This window comes from Rosa chinensis, chromosome 3, assembly GCF_002994745.2.
Source record: "Rosa chinensis cultivar Old Blush chromosome 3, RchiOBHm-V2, whole genome shotgun sequence".
Classification (NCBI taxonomy): domain Eukaryota; kingdom Viridiplantae; phylum Streptophyta; class Magnoliopsida; order Rosales; family Rosaceae; genus Rosa; species Rosa chinensis.
Window position 1 is genome coordinate 20,271,675 of NC_037090.1, and position 14,722 is coordinate 20,286,396.

At 39.5% G+C, this 14,722-nt stretch overlaps 1 long non-coding RNA gene across 3 annotated transcripts; it reads right to left on the reverse strand.

The window, feature by feature from the left end:
* Positions 1–403: 403 nt before the first annotated feature.
* On the reverse strand, positions 404–1,822 carry LOC112191529. Of its 3 annotated transcripts, XR_005808532.1 has the most exons (4): positions 1,200–1,819; positions 954–1,087; positions 780–866; positions 404–697 (listed from the first exon to the last, which is right to left on the reverse strand). It is a non-coding gene; the product is annotated as an uncharacterized LOC112191529 (long non-coding RNA). The 3 variants fall into 3 exon arrangements; XR_005808533.1 differs by having other exon boundaries at positions 780–885; positions 954–1,822; XR_002932993.2 differs by having other exon boundaries at positions 954–1,812.
* Between the last annotated feature and the right edge of the window lie 12,900 nt (positions 1,823–14,722).

The following is a 14,722-nucleotide window of genomic DNA, read 5'->3' on the forward strand; positions in this document are numbered from 1 at the left end:
TATTGCATTGGAACCATTTGGGATATGGTGGTCATGCTTAGCACTTTGGTCTTTATTTCTTTGCCCTTTTTACTTTAAGAAAACAAATGACAAATTCCATTACCGAACAATTCACTTAACGTAGTGAGCTCATTCGATAGATGGTGATCACACTTCTTTCCATGTTAAAATTCCGGTCAACCGGTTTGACCTCATTTTACTTAATCACTAAATACTAACAAATAAATAGTAATTACCATTCCCGAATTATTACATTCTTACGATAACTTCGGGATATGGCAACACTAGAAACTCCGATTTTAACCTTATTTCATGAACGTGAATCCAATATCCTAATTTAGCTCAATCAAATAAAATCCACCATTTTCATTACCCACCTCCACTTAACATTGATAGTTACTCATGCTCAACATTTTCTTTCACAACAACGATTTAACTTGCAATTTACAACTTCTTTAAAGAGCTCACTGATTTAGTCATTCACCTTATAACAATGACATTTCCAACATAACCAATCACTCAATTACCATAACCAAATTTATATCACGCATACTCAATAAAACCATAACTTTGATCAGTACAAACAGTACACGGCCAAACAGTTTCCAAAATACACAGTCCCTTACCATTCTTCTTTTCCCCAGCCAGAGGCTATTTCTAGTTGCTGCAGTCCATCACTATCAACCCATTCGGACCTCTAGCAGAAAAACAATACTATCAATATTCAACACTCAACCAATTTCACATCCAGAATAGAGTTTGAGGTCCTTAGTTCTTACCTTATTCGATTTCAACCAAAGCTACCCCTGTAGCTCATCTTCTCCGATACTCCAAATTGCAGGAATCCAAGAACCTCAAGTCTCCATCTCCACAACAGAACAACAACTTATTTAATTAGTCTCAAAGTCCAAACAACAATCAAACTCTTAAATTCATAAGCCTGCATTCCTTACCCATTTTTAGTTCTGCCGAAACCATAAACTCCATAACGTACCGCTTCTTGCAGTCCTTCTGTATTCTTCACCATCCCACCAAAACTGAAATCGATACCAAGACCAGAAGCTCCCCTCTCATATCAATTCCCATCCTCCAAGTCCCGAATTCAAGAACATCAACCAAAAGATTTGAACATCAGCAATCCACTACTTTGGAACTGAAACTCAACCAAATAACGAAAGGGGGCTTTGAAAACGGCTTACCAGAACAAGAGGACTACGCCGGCAGAGTTCACGGCGGCATCAAGGTTTCTCACGCGCCGGCGCCGGCGGCGCGTGTGGCGGCTCTGGTCGGAATCGGAGGTCGGGTGTTTGGACTTTTGGAAAACGTGAGACGCTGATTCCAACCATGGAGGTGGTTTAGCACGATTCGCGTTGGAGATTAGAGAACGAAGGCATGCAGAGCTCGGTTTCCGGCGATGTGTGTTCGATGTCTTCTGGCGATGGGATGTCGGGGGCTTGATGGTCGGCGCTCCCTGAGCTCACAGGAGGCTACGGTGTATTGAAAAGGCGGCCAGAAATTGATGGAGGTTGAGTGGCAGCAGTGTCGCAGCCTTGGGTGGTCACGGGTAGAGGCTGCCGGCGATGTATTTCGACGTTAAGGCTCGGGCTTGGGTTGGTTTTGGATGCTGCGTCGATTGGTGAAGACGGTGTGGGGAGATGGTGGCCGGAGATGGAGTCTCCGATGGTGGCAGAGAGAAGGATAGCGGAAGAGAGAGGCCGGGTCGATGCATGGCTTCGATCTCTTATGGGTTTAGGTTGGATTGAGGTGCTGCTTCGATTGGTGGTAGCGGTGATGTGAGGCGGTGGCCGGACGATGTGGTTCCGGCGATGGCAGAGGGAGAGGACGAGAGAGTGAGGTCGGGGAGAGAGAGTGTACGGCCGAGAGTGAGGGAGAAATGGTTTTTAGGGTGTTAGGGTGTCCAAGTATTCTATTTATACTCACGTACGAGAAATGTCAAATTTGCCCCTTCGACGAATTACACAATTCTCCTAGCTGATTGCTTTCGGTTTTGGGCTCGTGACGTTTCTTTTATTCGTCTTTCGTCGGAAACTTTAACAAACAGTCGCCTCACTAATCTTCGATAACCTTCTAGGCCCAAATGGAAGAATATCAGCCCAAACTTAAATTGTCAGCCCAATAGGTGGTCTCGATACCAAAATAATTTCCAAAATAAATTCCTTCACTTAAATTATCTTGAGGAAAAATCTTATTGGCGAAAAATTACTTTCGGAAATTAACTAAAACTTTCAGGGGCTCACATTCGCTCCCAAAACTGAACTTTACTTACACATAGAGGGAACTTTCCCTCCTTGCTGCCACAACTCAAATTTAATGTGTGTGGAATCAGACAACGCATAGCAAAGTTATGTTGTTTGATACATGAATACAAAATAAAAATAGCCAACAACCGGTGCGTTTGACAACTTAATTGGCTAGGGCTAGTGATTTTTGTCTCCCACTTTGTTTATTTCCAACACTCAGACAGATTACCATCAAAGCACTATTTCTTCATCACTCTTCTTCTCTCCCCGAAAGACAAGTACCTTCATCTTCATCCACAACCAACCTCCGTGTCCGACTCAAATGAAAATCGGGTTTCCAATCGAAGCACCCAGTGGATTTCACCATCTCTCCACTAAAATCTGCATCCCTGATCCCTAATCATCAACCCCTCAACTCTTGACCCCAAAATTTTGTCAACCATCAAAACCCTAACTTGCTCTCTCCAACTTATTACCCATGCGGGGTCCCCATCACTATGAGCGCAAGGTCAGTGAAGCAACAAAAACAAAATTGAAGCTTTAGAGGCGAAGAAGGACTCCCTCATCAAATCGAACAAGGCCACCTAGCAGACCATGTGGCAGTGTGGGACTGGAAGCAACAGCTCTACGCTGAAGCCAACACTGACTCTGCTCTCATCCCTCTCACCAGACTCAAAGCCATCTACAGCGAAGCCCTACTTCCCTAATCGGTACGCTTTCACTGCTTTGGTCTCTTTCGCATTTGGGTTTAGGGATTTAGGGAATCGGCGTCCGATTGGTTTTTGTTATTTGATTTGTTTCAATGCATTTTGCAGCAGTGAAAGAGAATTCCAAATCTACCGAAGCTAAATTTGTGGCCTCCATTCTCTCGAAGAAGCAAAAGCATAAGCAGAAACCACCAAGCTCGGAAGCTCCAGAACCCACATCAACGACCTCCCCAAGCTCCTCTCCTACATTGCCCTAACCTCACCGCCTTAGTAAGTCGTCGAATCTCTCCTCTCCATCCAAGCCTTCTTCACTCCCGTCTTGCCTGACCTCCCTTCCTCTTCTTCCAAGCCCAATCACTCCCAGGACGACGACCCCGAGTTCATATACAGCACTTGGCTCTGGTCCAAGTTTGACGAGCTCATCGAGTCCCTCATCCAACTCCTTCTTTTGCCGGAATCCGATGAAACTCTCAAGGTTTTTATTTTTTTAATTTACAGCTATTCAGATAATTATAGATATCTTAACTGCTTCTAATTTGAAATTTGTTAATGTTGTTAAGAGGTGGTGTTGGATAAATTGATGGAGTTTTTGAAGTTGGGAAACGGAAGAAGGTTTCACTCTGCTATATTCCTTAAGTTTCTTCGTAACATTGTAAGTTATGGTTTTCTCTATAGACTTGACCAGGCTTTGATTTTCCTCTATTGCTATTTGAAGAGATCTTTATGATAATTCTGTTGTTATCACTAGGTGTACTCTACAACATTGCCGAATTTCTTGGTAGACTTGCTTCCATCAAAGTATTTCAAGTATATTGATGTTCGATAAGGTCACATTGTTGTTAGGACTGATAATTGATAAATCTGAAATCAGATTGCTTCATTTAGTTCTTTGACAGGTATTGAAAATGTAATTCATAGATTGTTTTGGGTATGGGGGGTTTTTGGGTGGCCAACCCACTGGGGCATCATCCTCTGGGTGGACCGGGGCTGTCATCTGTAGGAAATCAGGGACCAGGGAGTGGTGCTTAAAATTACAGTGGGTCAGGCTTTACCATCCAATTTTCTTTGTTTTGTCACCTCAACATTCAAAATATTTGGTATTCGTTCCAATTCCTATTTTCCAAGGAAAAACACATTCCATGCTTCTTGTTGATTACTTACTTCATTTTGGGTGAACTCTGATTTGCATGGTTGTTGTGTTGAATAGTTTGCGTGGTTTATGGTTGAATTGAATGATGAATTGAGTTGATGAATATTTGATTCAGGTGTATGACTGCTTGTTGGGAGCTGATGCTTTATGTGATTCTGGTGATTTGCATGATTGCAGAGAATATGCTCTTGTTTGATGATTGTATTAGCTGTGCTTTTATCACCACTTCCTCTGTTCATCTGCACCTTTTAAGATGTAGGTCAGTACTCTCTCACCCTTCGCCAGACTCAAAGCCATCTACAGCGAATCCCCACTTCCCCAATCAGTACTCTCTCACTGCTTTGCTCTCTTTCACATTTGGGTTTAGGGATTTAGGGAATCAGGGTCCGATTGGTTTTTGTTATTTGATTTGTTTCAATGCATTTTTGTAGCAGTGAAAGAGGATTCCAAATCTGCTGAAGCTAAATTTATGGTCTGAGGGTTGCTTGCATTTTTGTTTTGCCCACCAGGTGTTTGTGAAAATGCCTCAGATCTTCTTAATTCTCTGTGCTTCTGCTCTGTGCGTCCTCTCCTCTGCTGTGTTTTTTTTTTTTTTTGAGAAATGATCATTTACCCAATTTTAGTTTAAAAATTGCTCACTTACCCAAACACTCTAAGAGATTATTTCCCTAATACCCAATTAAGTATTTTTATTTCTTTTTATTTCTTTATTTATTTATTTTTGGGACAATTTTGCCCTCTCCTTCTTTGTCACTTAGAGAGAGAAGTGATCGGAGACCTTGCTGGACTCCGATGACCAATGATCGGACTCCTGAGATCGGTGACTGAAATCTCGAATCCGGTTACCGGACCGGTGACCTGATTCCAGCGTCTGATTTTATTACCCCCCAATAATACCCAGTAATCATATTATTGCCCCCCAATAATCATATCATTGTCCCCCAATAAAAATGTTTCTTTATGAAAAAAGAAAAAGAAAAAGAAATAAAAAAAAGCTCCTAATTAGATACATCAATAAAGGAGACTCAATTTCGATTGAATTATGAAAATCACCTCAAATGTCTGCCAAACTCTCCAAATCACTCATCACAACATCAAAGTTCAAAACCCAATTCCAATCAGAACCCAGAAACTACCAAATCCACATAGACAAAGCCAATTTTTGTCATAAATTGTGAAACTCCAACTAAAAGTTCAGATCAAATCCAGAGAAGATTAAAGAGTCGAGGTATGCCTGCTCGAACTGAAGAGGGCGCTTGGGCCGAGCTTGAGGGGGCCATGCCTAACCATGGGTCCTCCTCACCCTCCGCTGCGATCGCATTACCGTTCTGAGGCTCCTCCTCCATGTTTGCTCCCGATCAAAGCTTGAACTACAGTGAGACTGTAAAGTAGTGTGAGGAGGAGGCGAAGGAGAGAGTTCGAAGGAGGTGGCCGCTCAGAGGACGGCGGCGGCAGTGCCATCCCTTCTCCTCTTCAAGATCTAACAGCGGAGGACGACTCTCAATCTGCTATGCGGCTCATCCAATGGTTGTCCCTCCACCTGACGCCGGTCGAAATTTCACCAGACGATGACTACAATATCCAACGGCTATCCAGCCATGTGGTGCCGTATGGCAGTCTCGACCGCGTCGACTGTGGCGCCGACCTCTGTGGCCTTCTTCCTTATTGAGGCCGCCTTCTTCCTAGCAGGGGCCACTCAGATTCAAATGTTAATTGGATTAATGGGCCGCCGGAGCTGCCATGGCAGAGAGAGAGAGAGAAACTGGAGGTGAAGATCGGGGAAAGAGAAAGGAGAGTGAGGAGAGTGAGGAAATAGTGGCATCTATACAGTTTCTTAATTATACGAAGGGCAAAATTGTCAATAGATGTTAGATTGGGTAAATGGGGTTAAAAAACTCTTGGTGGAGTAAGTGGGTAATTTTTAGGTTAAATTTGGGTAAGTGGTCACAGCCCCTTTTTTTTTTCTTCCTCCTCCGTTGGGAGATGGGCACATAGCATTATATTTCTTTGCACCAAAACCAACTTACAAAAACAATTAATATTGCTGGACATTGCTTTTGTTGTTGTCTTCCACTTCAAAAGATCAATTAATTATCATGCCATATTTATATTGCTTTGATTGCCACCACTGAAGAAAGCACACATCCACCACTGAGTGCTTTGTGTTAACAAAATTTTCCACCATTCTTTGTGTTTGCATACTTGAATAATTAAACATGGTCCTTTGTCTTCTTGTTCACTACATCACTTTTGACTACTGTTTCAAGTTGTGATTCAATTGCATTTTTTGTCTCTTTTCAGAATAAAGGTGCGGCATGAAGGCTTTGATTCATTCTTTGAATCATGCCTTAATTACAAAGATTCTTGATTCTTTATTTTTCGCATATGAAGAAAATTTACAGCAGCCATATATGTCGCACCAAATTTTTTTTTTTTTATCTCAACAGCTGCCCCCTCATCGAATTGGATTTGTGATTTTTTTTTTGGTTTCAACAACAGCCATATATGTTTATGTTGATCATTGTCTCAGACTCAGGGTTATTGCTGCTGCTAGGATAACGTCATAAAATGCACTATGTGTCTGCTTCAAATCATTTTGCTTGATATTCTTTCCTCGTGATTTCAGGTTCATGCCGTATTGAAGGAGCTGGCTCAGAAGTCTTTCAATGTGACCTTGCTATGTTCTTGAATATACTGAATTTACCTAAGAGGATAGCTATTAGTTATTCATTATATCCTAAATTTGTTTAATCTAAAATTTTTAATGGGATGTTTTCCCTGTGGTGTGTAGGAATTAAAGCAGTATCCCACTTTAAGAGTGGAAGTTCGGAATGCAAGATTTGAATCACTGGATAGGATGAAAGAAGAGAGCAAGGAAGCAACTATGCAGCTAGTTGATATGGAGTGTGGTTACCTCACCGTTGAATTTTTCCGCAAGCTTCCTTAGGATATTGAAAAGGGGGGAAATCCGACACACTCACTTTTCGACAGATTTAACGATTCCTACCTCTGGCTGGTTGGTAAGTAGCTATAACTTGAAGTACATGTTAAACCACCTCAATCATTTCCTTAGTCTCATCACTTTAACAACCCCTTTATACTTGATTGAAATTCTACTGATATTAGAACCTCCACTTAAAGAGATACAATTTCAAAATGAAATATACTATATGTTAAACTACTACTTCAATGTGTTAAACTATGTGAACATGGTGTGCTCAAGTTTAAGGATTTCTATGCTAAAGTCTATTGTCGACTGTCAAGTACGAGAAGCCAAATGTAGCTTGCTCGATCATTCTTTTGCTGAGCTAGGTTCAAAAGGATTTATTGTGATTTACCCTTTGTTTTGAATTGGTGTAGTGCTATGCGCATGTATAATGCTGAAAAGAATAGGCTGTAAGTTTCACCATCTAACTTATTGATTAATTTGCTTGTGTTTAGGGCATTCCTCCTCAACCTAACAAGGAGTGCGGGTACTTTATCATGTGCTACATGAGAGATATCATTGAGGGTAAAGACATGTCATTGTTTCCTTCCAAGGTATCAACATAGCTATAAATATAGTCACTTGACTCAATTTCTCATAATTTTGTTATTATATCCATGCCTCATTCACCAAAACGATTAAGTAATCCCTTTAATATAATAAATCAATTTCAGTGGGAGAGGAGAGACAGCAGCTAATACACCCAAGCGGATATTGATCAAGTGCGAAATGAATAGGGGAAGTTTGTTGTCAACACGTATGTGCATGAGCCATGAAGTAGCGCGCTTGTTGCTGATCCGTTTTTGCTAAGGAAAGCAACTTTTTTGTGCTTCGCTGTTGGCCCATTGTCATGCACCATGTGTGGCATGTTTTGAAAAAATAGATACATATGTATCAGCTTTTTGATGTCCCAAGTAGATGGGCAAGCACTAAATGCTTTTCTAGTTTAAATGTTGCGTTCAATGATTAGTGGTTTGCAATGTTTATATTTGACAGTTTGCAATGTTTATATTTAGTATGTAAATGGATCAAATGCACAATCTAATTCAGGAATGAGATATGTTCAAATAATCAAATAATAGAATAGATATAATGATAACTGCCCGTTGTCTGAATGGTCAAAATTGGAGACAAATCACACTGCAATCATTCATATCACACATCAGTTTTTAACAAATCACTGTCTTCTAATCTACACTCACACAACAGAGTTCAATACAACAGAAGTAATTGAACTATGTTGTCTCAAAGTTAACCAGACAACACACAAAATAAAAGTCTGTTGTTTGACAAGCTTAACATACAACAGCTTGAAAACAAGCACTATTGTCTGAAGGCAGCGCCGCACCTGCTGCGCAACTGGACCTGACATCTGCCGAGCTATCAGACAACGTGTTTAACACATACCCGTTGTCTGAATTTTCAATAGACAACGGCTCACTCTACAACGGTGGGTCTTCAAATCCCACAATGGTTCTTTGCCGTTGTCTGATAAGGTTTTTGGTATAGTGTAGACTTGATAGGGTGATCAGGGTGGTGAACCCTTAAACGTATAATCTGTGCTAGAAGTTTTGCAAATGCAGCATTTCTTGTGGATAATAAAGTGACATGTGACCAGCGTGTCGAAGCATCTACCAGAACCATAGAGTACTTTAATGGTCGGCATTCTAGATGGATAGGTCCACATATATCTCCTTGTATCCTTTGTAAGAATGGAATGTTTTGTTTTGTATCTTTAGCATAGGAAGGTCTCGATCCTGTTTTTGGTAAAGAGCAGACTGTGCAAAACGAGTTATATGCCTTTGAAATAGTCAATGAGGCATAATGGAAGGGAGGTAGTGCTTCTGGTACTTCAGAAGGCAGTGGTTCCATTTGAGCAGTATCATGACAGACATTGTGCAGTGTGGCCGATTTTTCTCCCATTTTATTTGTCACTCGAAAGAAGGGATGTCCATATGAGTTCTTTAAAATACGAATCATTATGTCACGACCGGGGTGCCCTAGGTGGTCATGCCAAAGCCTGTATGAGTCAGTGTCCCACATTTCATTGTTGGTGACAGCATAGGATTCAATGATCCGAATCGTAATGAGGTACAGTCCACTAGATTGACTAATAAGTTTCTCTAAAATGTGTTTCCTTCCACATTCATTAGAGGTAATGTAAAGGGGAGTGGATCCTCTCCTGAGCTATATTTTTGCCTGAGCTTGCTGAGCTTCGGAGCAGATGAAGACACGTGGCCGATATTACATCCAACGGCTTATATCACTTTTGAGTTACAGATTTACAATAATACCCATTCAAATTTTTGACCCTACTCTCTCTTCCCTTCTCTTTCTTATCGTTTTTTTCTCTATTGTTGTTAGCTGCAAGTTGATAATTCAACCACATTCTCCTCATCGCAAAAACTACAGATCCATGCCAAGCTCGTCATCTCCATCACAATTGACAATCCCAAATCCAGTCATCCTAGACCGAACCAAATCACCTCCGGTATGATGAAATCCAAGCCGACCTCTCCATCTTCTTACAGCGCTAGCCAGAGATCTCCCGTGGTTGCATCAACTAAATCAAGTGGGAAATTTGATATGGGTTATTTTGATTTTCTTAAATTTTGATGGATGGTACCAGGTTTAGAAGGTTGACTGGGTTTAGAAGGATTGTAGAAATGGAATTGATTCATGGGAACAAAGGAGTTGGAAGCGTTAGTTAAAGACTTGAGAATTGTAATGAAATTAGTCAACATGATTCTTGGCAATTTAATTAAGTGCAGAAGAGACTGATAAGGAGAAAGAGGCTTTGTCATAAAAAAATTCCATCTGATAGTGAGGGAAGAACAAAAGGAAAAAGAAGAGAGAGAGAGAGAGAGAGAGAGAGAGAGAGAGAGTGAGAGAGAGAGAGAGAGGAAAGAAACAAAGTAGTTGTGAAGGTAAGGAGAAATGATAGACCATTGGATCTTATATGAGCCACGTGTCTCCATCTGCTGCAAATCTCAGGAAGCTCAGGCAAAAGCATAGCTCAAGAAAGGATCCTCTCCCAATGTAAAGGTATTCGGTTCCATTCTCACAACGTGTTTCTACATGATAACCATTAGCGCGAGTATCTTTGAAACTTAACAAGGTTCAATTAGCTCTTGGTGCATACAGAGCGTCTTTGACTTTAAATATATTTCATATTCTTTAGAGTATTTCTATTTTAGTAGAATGATAATCTTTTCATTCTAATAATTTTTTCTCTAGATGTATTGATTTACATCTTTATAGTGCAATTTCGAACCATGTAAATATATGTAGTAAATAAATTTGAATAAATTCAGTGCTTCAGAATAAAATTCAAAATTTATTAATAAGCCAACGATAATCAAATCAAGGTCTTGTTCAGAAATCTAATTCATCAAACCATTATTGAAATAAACTTTAAGAGCAAGCAATAGTCTAATTAAAAATGAGGCATTATGCCATCACATCTGTCTTTGGAAAATAAAATAAATAAAGCAGATCAGTCAAGATTGAGAGCATGCATTGACTGAGCAAGTTCCTCGTTGCCATTGAAGTCTGCAATTGGGAGGTTAACGTCTAGGTCATGGCTTCATTCTTCCATATAATGAGCCTCTTGTTCTTTAGACTCCCTATACCTCTTATAATTGGCTACTACTATGTTGCTTGCTTGGTAGTTCTTGTACCAATGACCAATGACTCCACACCTATGGCATGGTTCATTGTCAACTCTTTCCTTTTTGACAGAAGGATTCTTAGGTGCCTTTGCACCTTGTTTCCACGACCTCCACGTCCCTTTCCACGTGGGCATTGTTGCCACGTGGGTAGGGATCAGCACGTCCAAACCCCTTTGCATTGGGGTTCTTTCCACCTTTCATTTTTCCATAATTAGCCTTGGAAATTTGCTTTGTCCCAGTGGGTCTGGCATTGTTGTTCAAGAGAACCTCATTATGCCTCTTAGCCACTTGCAGTAGGTTGATCAGCTTATTGAATGTTGTGATTCTTTTGTTGTCATACTCCAGCCTATACTGGTTCGCTAGTCTAAGCTCTGAAGTAGGAAAGGTGGAAAGAGTCTTTTCGATCATATCATCTTCTGTGATTTCCCTTTCACAGAAATTGAGATGTGCCTTTAAGTGCAACGTGTCCTTGTTAAAGTCATTGACCTTTTTGTAGTCAAGCAAGCGGATTCCATTCCACTGAACGGCTAGTTTTGGGAGCAAAGTGTCATGAATATTCCCAAAACGTCCCTTAAGGGCATCCCACAGTTCTTTGGGTGTCTTCAACTGAAGGTACTCCCAGCGTAGGCTACGATCAATATGTCACCTTAGAAACATTAAGGCATTTGCTTTCAGCTTATTAGACGGTACATCGTCTTTGGGGTCGGTAATGGTGGCAGTGTAGTCTTTTGCTACAAAAACGGTTTCTACATCGGAAACCCAACGATGGTACTCAAGTCCTTCTGAGTCCAAGATGTCAAATTCAGGTCGAGTTGGATCAGCCATCTACACAAACAAGAGAGAAGATATAAATTACGCAGTCATAAAGACATCCACGTAAATTATTTTCCAAAAATATGAATTAGATTTCAAGACCAAGATTCGTAATGGTCACTTTTTTTCCGATGCTATGTGAAAATGCTTTATCACGGTAAATAAGTATTTATAATGCGCATGAATTTTTATTAGCATGGCAAAACACAATTTATGTATAGCATTCTAAATAAGAAATATCCATAGCACGTAATAAAGAATCAAACATAGCATATATAAAATATAAAAAATAAATTACATGGCATGCTCAAATTTCACAAATATACAACAAATTATATACTACACATAATAATAGCAATAATATATCATGCATAAAATAAAATGTAAACAATAGCATAATATATAGCATGCGTAGGCATAATTTATATAAGCATAAATAAAATAAAAACATACTCAAAATTTCATAAATAATAAAAACATAAACAATAAAATATAGAGCATGCTTAAAAAAATAGTAAACATAGAGAGGCCCACGTTATTGCATGATAGTCTCATCATCTATACTAGTATCTAAATCATCATCTAAACTAGAATGGCTTCGTTAGGGCATGCTTGTGGCGGCGCCAAGTTTCTGGCCTAGGTAGATGGCTTCTCAGCTCTCTCCGGTCAGCCTAGGAAGGATGGAGGCGGAGTTCCTCTTTGTCAACGTGCTTCTGAACCTGTCGAACTCTGGTTTCGACTTCTGTTCCTGGTTATGTTGATCTACGGATCTGTTATGGCTATGGGCTCCGATCCAGTGGTGGTGGCTACTGGTGGTTTTGGTCTTTGGGATGCCGACTGGACCCTCTCTGGGGTTTTTGAGGCTGATTCGATACGAGGATCGGAAGTGGGTACAAGAGCGGGTGTTGCTAGATCTCCGTCGGAGGAGCTCGTAAAGCCTCGAGTTTGGGCGGACTGGTTTGACAGTGGTCGGAACAAATTTTCTTCTTTAAGTGTTGGTGGTTATGATGGATCTCAGATGACACTTGGTGGCGATGCTGGCGGAGGTGTGACTAGCTACAATGGGCTGGCTGAGGGCGTCTTCCGTGGGGCGAAGCCAGAGGTTGTGCTCGTAACTGTGGCATGGTGGTCGGCGGTCCAGAGGAGTGCAGGGATGCTAGGGATTTTCAGGTTTCCTACTGGGTAGATGGTTTAGAGTATTTGGGCCAATTGGGCCTCAAACTGGATGGTGAGCCTCATCCTTGGGCTTGGTCTAGGGTTATTCAAGGCTTGGACTACCTCTTTGCTAGGGGATTGGATGGGTTGTCTCTATGACCCAAAGTGCTGTTTAAATTTTTTTAGGTCGTAAAAACCAGTTGCTCTGAGGATCATTTTAATTTACTCGCTTCAGAGTTTCTAGGTTTTTGTTTGAAATAATAGTGCGTGGATTTCCTAAAAGGTGGGTATATTAGGGGTTTCCTGGGTCTTATTCTTGTTCTAGAATAGGTTTAGGGTTCCCTAAGGAACGATTCTTTCTGTCGACCTCATAGGGGTGTTTCGTTTTTGTACTGCTTGCTGAATATATATATAACGGGCTTATCTCTTTTCGTCAAAAAAAAAAAAATAGTAAACATAAATAAAATTCACATGCTTTCCATGAATATATATAACACATATATGAAATGTGAAATATAAATAAGGTAGCCAAAAATAAAATAAAATAAAATAAAAACATACTTGATTTCGAGAGGGTGCGGCTATTGCTACCATATCATTTACTTTGTTCACCCTACTTACTCATTACACCCTACATTTTAATTTCAATTATTAAATTTACTTATCGTTACCATTTCTCTTTCCAAAAATATCCTTATATGACATATCCAATTAAAAAAGAATTTTTTTTTAACTAAAATCTCTCATTTAATTTATACCAATAACAAAACTAAAATATATTAAAGTTTCCTAATAAAATCATATTCTGATTTACTTCCTTTTTTTTTTCTTTCAGTTTCAATGTTCATCTATTTCGATCTATCTCAAAATATTAGTAAGTTAACAACTATGAGCAATGAAGAAAAGATTGATTTTTTTTTTCGTGTTTTAATTTTTTACTTTCAGTGTTTATAAAGAATATTGCAAAGATTTTGATGAAGTTGACACTAATGGTTTTGTGAATTGAATAACGAATTAACCATGAGGAGAGAACAAAATGACAAAAAAATAATAAATTCAAATTTGGGTAGAGAAGAAGAAGATTAATGTTATCCAATGAGAAATTAAATAGTCTTTGTATTTAATTAATTGGTTATGTATTTAGTTTTCTTTACAAATTTAGATTTTAGAAAATTAGTGTACTTATTAGTCATTTTACACTTGCGTAATATAGTCTTTCAATAATTCAAATGTTTGTAGGGTGAACTAAGAAAATGGTAGGGTGGCAATAACCGCACCCTTTCGAGAAAATAAAACAATCCTATCACACGAGCGTGTTGATGCAGGGGTGCGTGGCGATGTTTTTGGGCTTGAGAAAAACTGGGTCGCTTCCTCTTTTTTTTCAACAGTGGGCTTTGTTCTTTTTTTTCTTTTTCTCTTCCCTTTTTTTCTTTCTAGGCTGACTTGATTACACATTTACGCAAGCGTACGTATCATTGTCAAGATAGGGAAATATTATGCCCAAGTGTATCATACCACGGGGATTAGTGGCTAACCCACAATCCTTGGGTAATCGGAAATAAAGACACTTAGCAAACAAAAGAAAAATAAAAATAAAAGAAAATAAAAATGCTACTCTAAGGCACCAAGCCTTAGCAATGCTCGGCTTTGATTTTCACCAAAGCCTAATCAAAACTAAGAGCCTAGTGGTGGTTATTTACAATGAGTCAAAATTGTCACCGATAATTGTAATTTAAATTTCTAATAACTAAATTGCAAGAATTTAAATGAAAACTCTAACTAACAACTAAACTAGATAAAGTAATACAAAGGAAGAAATTGAGATAAATTGAGGGTTGGTAGCTAGGGGTGAATCCTAACCCTAATTCAATGCTCTCGATGCTAATTTGATTTACGTGCAATTTGTTAAATATGGTAGAAGCCATACCCAAGGCTTTTCAAGGCTCAAGGGCCGAAATTCCCTTTCATGGTATTCTTAC